The sequence below is a fragment of the Orycteropus afer genome, unplaced genomic scaffold (assembly GCF_000298275.1).
Source record: "Orycteropus afer afer isolate SDZICR_OR568_19922 unplaced genomic scaffold, OryAfe1.0 scaffold00217, whole genome shotgun sequence".
In the NCBI taxonomy this organism is placed as follows: domain Eukaryota; kingdom Metazoa; phylum Chordata; class Mammalia; order Tubulidentata; family Orycteropodidae; genus Orycteropus; species Orycteropus afer.
Window position 1 is genome coordinate 2,581,600 of NW_006921804.1, and position 6,879 is coordinate 2,588,478.

The 6,879-nt window shown below is 38.3% G+C and overlaps 1 protein-coding gene across 1 annotated transcript in view; it reads left to right on the forward strand.

Moving 5' to 3' along the window:
• The window catches only part of ASH1L (ASH1 like histone lysine methyltransferase), a 253,198-nt gene that overhangs the window by 153,966 nt on the left and 92,353 nt on the right, over positions 1-6,879 (forward strand). The gene's annotated exons all lie outside the window — the stretch shown is intronic.

Sequence of the window (6,879 nt, forward strand, 5' to 3'; positions counted from 1 at the left end):
TACGGAAGTAGATTGCCCCATCTTCCTTCCAAGGAGTGGCTGGTGGGTTTGAACCGCCAGCCTTCTGGTTAGCAGTCAAGTGCCTTAGGGTACCTAAGTTGTTGGCAGCATAACAGGTTCCCAATCCACAGAAGAGTGTCTTTTTTTCAGGATGTCCATAAATATATATATTGGAAGCAGGCCACACCCCTAGGGAAATTCCCTAAGGCACTTGACTGTTAACCAGAAGGCTGGCGGTTCAAACCCACCAGCCACTCCTCGGAAGGAAGGTTGGGCAAGCTACTTCCATAGTGATATCTCCTCAGAAACCCAAGGAGGGGTCGCTATGAGTCGGGTCCGACTCGCCAGCACATAACAACAACAACAACAACCTCTCAAACCCAAAGGGGGGTTGCTGTGAGTTGGATCCAACTCGACAGCAGTGAGTTTGGGTTTTTTTTGTTTGTTTGTTTTGGTCCATCATCCCATTTAGATTCTTTTGGCTTTTATGGAAATTTGGCTGTCTTTTTTGTTGTTTAGGAAAACTTGTTTGCGTCTGACATTAGATCAGCAGCAGCTATGTTGCTATAGCCCCCTCTAGTGAGAGTAATTGCTAATGAAGCAATTACTATTTCTGATGTGACTGTTCATTAATCAGGGCCTGGTGGGCATAATAATTAACAAGATTTAATATAAATACTTGAAATAATTACATCCCAAGTTTTTAGGACAAACCATTGCTTCAATTTAGAATTCAATATTGGTAGACATCTCTCTGATCGCTTATTTAGACTGAAAAATTATAGGCCCTAATTCAGAAGCCATCATTTTTTGGTGATAGTAATTGGAGTTGATAAAGATAAGATTCATATATCTTCCTAGAAGGATCTTCTCTATGGTATAGCCTAAGACAAACAGGTATTTATCAGTTCCTTTCAAGTATCTCTTAACATCCTAAATTTTTTGCCCGTTCTGAACTCCCCTGAAAGGAAAACAAAATAAAATAGCCTTTTAAGAAGAAAAATCTGCTCCATATATTTGAGAAAACCAATTTAATGAGCACTTATTCCATACTACAAAGTTACCTAACTTTGTTTAAGTACCTCACTAAATACCACAGATCGAGATACAAGACCTTTACCCCAAGATGATTTAGTTGGAGTAGGGAAAAAAGTCTGAATTTTAAACTGTGAGGATTCTTAGAGATAATGGAATCTGGTGGTTCCCAGTGACTACATAGTTACCATCTTGAGATCTTTATATATATATATTTATATATACACAGTTTTTATTTGTATAAAAGTTATGGAGGAAATTTATTTTCCATGCAGCAGCTCACAAACACGTTTGTCTCATGACATTGGCTGCAATTTCCCACAATGCAACAGCTCCTCTCCCACTTCCTCTCCATAGTTACTTCTTCCCTGTGTCCTTCTGTCCCATGCACTCCCACCCCCCAAGTTTTCTCCCTGTGCATGCACAGCCCTTCTATTCTCCCATGATTGTTCTCTCCAAGGAGTGTATCTACCTAATGTTAAGTGTTCAGCTCATATGCCTGTCTTTTATTTGGCTAGAAGCCACAGGAGTGAGTTCAATTCCAGACCTGTAGGGCAGCTAGGGGCCATATTATCAGAGCTTTTACCAGGCTCTATCACACTAGCAAACCTGGTCCTTTTTTTTTTTTAATGACTTTGAGTGTGTTCCACATTGTTCTCCCACTCTATCCAGGATCTCCTACAAAGATCCCCTTCCAAGTGGTTGACAGTGGTAGCTGGGCACCATGTAGCTCTTCTGGTCTCATAGTTGTATAGGCTGAGGATTCCGTGGTGTACCAGTCACTTAGACTAATTGTTTCCTTGTGTCTTTGGTTTTCTTCATTCATCTTTGCTCTGGCCAAGGATAGACCCATCATTGCATTGAGATAATTTTTAAAAATACAGATTCCTTGGCCCTTGGTCACAAATCATGTGTCTCACACTGTAACTGCTGTAAGAATTCAGAAGTCATAAGATGTAATTTTTGAAGCAAACTGGGACTTAATTTCTATAGGAATTTAGAATGGCACCATCACTGTTAGAGTAATGATAGTATTATAAACTAAAAAATTAGATTGAACACCTGTAATACTTTAAAAATACTTTTTAATAGATTTTTTTGTCACTTTGTCTCTGTAAAAATAGTATGTTAGCAAATTACAGCTTGAACATATCTTAGAAATTATCTAATCTTCTTCCCTTAAATCCTAGAGAAATGAATTTTATATGTTGATGGACTGTACTGTTGTATATTTTTTCCCCAGTGTTTCAATTGGAAAATATTGCAATCTTCAGAGAAGTTGAAAGAATGGTAAAATAAACAATACTCATGTGTTAGGCTGGGTTCTCTAGAGAAGCAAAACTAGTAGAGCTTATATATAGGGACAGAGAGAGAAATTTATCTTAGGAAAATGGCTCGCACACTTACAGAACCTGGCAATTCCCAAGTTCTTGGATCAAACGTCAAGCTGGAGGCTTTTCCCAACTCAGCAGCTGCAGGGGCTGATGAGCTCAAGGTTGGCATGCAGTATACCAGCTGTTGACTCCAACAAATGACGAACCCAAGATCTCCAGGCCAAATGGTGAATTGTTCACTCACGGATAGTTGTAGGCAGCATAACAGGATCCCGATCCACAGAAGAGTGTCTTTTTTTCAGGATATCCATAAATACATTGGAAGCAAGCCACACCCCTAGGGAAATTCCCTTTTAACGGATTGGCTGCTCAGAACATATATATCTGATCTCATCATGGGAATGCTCACATCACAACTGCTTAAACCACACAGAATTTTGGTCCAGCCAAGTTGACATACAACTCCAACTATCATACTTATATATCCTAATCTTGATTTATCAGTTGTCAGTTTGCCAAATCTTTATCTCTACATACACACACACACATACACACACCCTTTGGTTTGGTTTGCATTTTGATCCACTAAGTAATTTGAAAGTAAGTTGCACATATCATGGTATTTCACCTCTAATGATTTAAACAAGTATCAGAAGTAGGACATTCTCCTACCTGATCATACCTAAGAAAATAATTAGTAAATCAGTAAAGTCATCTAATAATATGGTTCATATTTGTATTTTCCCTGATTGTCTTAAAAGTATCTTTTATAGTAGATCATTGTGTTTTGTTTTAATACAATATTTAAGCAAAGTTCATATATTGCATGTGATTTTTATATCTGTCCATTTTAATGTAGAACTCCCCCCCTTTTTTTAAAAAAATGACATTGACCCTTTTTGAAGAACTCTAGGTTAGTTGTCTGGTAAAATATCCTGTATTCTGGATTTATCTGATCATTTCTTCATGATTACATTTAGATTAAATAATCTTCTTAGGGATATATCACATGAATGACATGTTAAACCTTGTTTTGTATCGTATCAGGTGATGAGCAATTAAGATTTTCCCAATATTAGTGATTCTGTTTGGTCTCTTAGGAACTTTGGTTGCATAGTGCCTAAGGCATTTGACTGCTAACCAGAAGGCTGGCGGTTCAAACCTAACAGCCACTCCTCAGAAGGAAGGTTGGACAGTCTACTTCGGTAGTGATAACCACCTCTGAAACCCAAGGAGGGGTTGCTCTGAGTTTGGTCCGACTCCACGTCAGTGAGTTTGGCTTTTTATTTCATTTGGTCTCTTGATTAAAGTGGTGACAACCATATGTCTCCATTATAAAGATACATTTTCCCTGTTACAATTTGTAAATACACTATAGAGGTATAATTGCAGCTGTGACTTGTCCATCTGCAGTCTTCTTTATCTAATGGTTTTAGCATCCATTGATGATCCTTGCCTAAATTATTTATTACATTATTAATTGCAAAATGGTAATTTCTAATTTATCATTTATTCAACATTTGTTAGCTGGCATTTTCTGTGAAAATGATCTTTCCCTTTTCTTCCCCTTTCATTCTGTTTCTCTTTTCTTTTGAGTATCATTATGGACTTAAGCCATTTTAAAACTTGTAATTCATTACAATATAATGAAATGTAATTCATTACTATCATTTTGTGTTGTAGAAGGGGATGCTCAGATTTCCCATATTCAACCACAGGAGCCAGGTCCCCTGTAAGTTGGTTTCTGTCTTCATTAGACATAACCTCATTGATCTTTGAGCACTTCCTTGCTTTCTGCTACAGAAACAGATGTCTTTCACTATGATTTTTTTTTTATTTGCCTGCTGTTGTTCACGAGACTTACCTCATTCTTATTCTTTACTTGCCTCAGGCCTAGAATCAACTATTTCCCCAACAAGCTTTGGGGTTTTTAGTGGAGATTAATAGTTACAGATCAAAATCTGGGCACTGGATGTGCTATATGCCACTAGAGTGTCATTGTTACAGTGTGTTATTGCTTGTAGGACCTTTCAGAACCAGGAAATAAGAGTGTGTGTGTGTGTGTGTGTGTGTGTTTATATGCAAATATATAAATTTATAAGGGGCTGCACAGGTGCTTGTATAGGGGGATAACTGATCTGGTAACTTTTTAGTCAATACTTTGTCTCTATACCCTGAGACTAAAGACAAGTAGAAATATAAAAGAATCTTGAACTTAGATTTTCATTTAGGTTTCATTTTCATAGTGTTACAAGTGAAGCTATTCCAAAATTATTTTGTGAATTTTACAGGGTAGGGTTGAAAAAAATGAGTAAATACTGATAATATTGGGAGCTGGGGTTCTCTTCTTGGAAGAAAGATAAGAAATAGAGCATGAGGAGAGGTAAAGATTGATCATATGCCATTGGATTAGAATTACAGGAATGGTATAAATTTTAATTAAAAAAAAAAAAAAACACTGCATGGAGTCAATTCCAATTCATAGCAATCTGCAGAGTAGAACTGCTACCCTACCCCATGGGGTTTCCAAGGCTGTAAATCTTTATGGAAGTAGACTACCTCATCTTTCTCCTGCAGAGCCACTGGTAGGTTCAAACTGATGAACTTTTGGTTAACAGCCATATGCCTTAACCACTGCACCACCAACATATGAACACAGATACATGACACATATATAAACAGTATACCATTATGTTAAATATATATTTATTTATGGATGAACCATATGAAATTCCATTTCCCCCAGTTAGCTAAAAAGGCCTAGAAACAATGACACCCCACTAACATACTTAGTATGCAGATTTTGATTTCTAAATATCATTCCCACTCAAAGGAACCATATCGCCTTGGAGAAATGGCTAGTCAGGACAGATTTAGGGAAAGCACAAGATGAGACTGAAACATCTTGTCTATACCACTTTTATTTCAAGTTAGTATGAAAGTGATTTTGACTGAAATAAGCAATAGCCGAATTATTATATACTTGTGATTCTCTGACACTTACTACGCTAAGTTTCTCCTTCTGAATCTTTTAAGAGTTATAAGGAATTATGAGAATAATACTTTATTTCTTAAAAATGATCAAGAAATGGAGGACGTTATGCTGAGTGAAATAAGTCAATCACCAAACAACAAGTATTCATCCATTATTGTAAAAAGTCAAGAAAAGGTTTATATATGGAAGGAGGTTTTCTTTGTTGGTTACTAGGGGTGGGTAGGGAGGGGAGGGAACACTCCTAGACAGGTAGAGAAAAGTGTTCATTTGGGTGAAGAGAAGGGCAATGTACCAAAGGGATCAACACAGTGGCACTGAGGAAGAGGAAGACAGAGAGGTACATGGGAGGTACAGACAACAAAGATGAACCCTTTTGTACATGGAGTACTGTGTTGTCAGTGACAGCAAACATTGATCTATGGGTGGTAGATGGGTGGATAAGCTGAACGGTTATGTATGTCTATACAAGGGGAAGTGTCCCCATGACCATGGTGGCAGACAATGTTTTTACAAGTGTATCTGTATGTTCTGTAAGAATTTCCATGTATATAGTAGAGCTGACAATGGACAAGATTGTAGTCACTTCTTGGCCACAGCCAACTACCTGGAGGGAGTGAGTAATTGAACCTGTGGACTCAGGACCATGGTCACAAGAGACATCAGGATCGATTGGCATAATATACTACACAAAAACATTATTCCACCTCCTACTTTGGCTGGTAGCAACTGGGGTCCTTAAAAGCTTGCAAGCAGCCATCTAGATGCAGTGCTGCTTCTCTCATCCAGAGCAAGGAAGAATGAAGAAAACCAAAGATGCATGCAAACAGTTAGTCCAAGTGACTGGTACATTATGTGATCCTCAGCCTATATGACTATGAGATCAAAAGAACCTGGCTATTACTGTCAGCCACTCAAGAGGGGAATCTATGTAGGAGATCCTGGATAGAGTAGGAGAACAATGTGGAACAAAACATAAAATCATTTAAAAAAAAAAAAAAAGGACCAGGTTTGCTGGTCTGATAGAGCCTGGTGCAACCCCTGAGACTGTGGCCCCTAGCTGCCCTACAGGTCTGGAATTGAACCCACTCCTGTGGCTTCCATCCAAACAAAAGGCAATGAGCTGAACACTTACATTATAGGTAGATACACTCCTTGGCGAGATCACTCATGGGAGAAAAGAAGGGCTATATATGCACAGGGAGACAGTTCAGGGGGCAGGAGTGCATAGAAGGAAAGATATAGGGAAGAGATAACTATGGGGAGGAAGTGGGAGGGGAGCTGTTGCATTGTGGGAAATTTCGGTTAATGTCATGAGACAAAGTGTATGTGAACTGCTGTATGGAGGTTGATTTTGCTCTTTCACCCAAATCTCAATAATTTTTGAAAAAAAAAGAAAATCATCAAGAAATACAAATAGGAGCTGGGCGGGGCAAGATGGCGGACTAGGCAGAAGGATTGCACAGACCCTCTTCAACAAAGAAAAGGGAAACCAATTAACACAGACACAGAAGATAA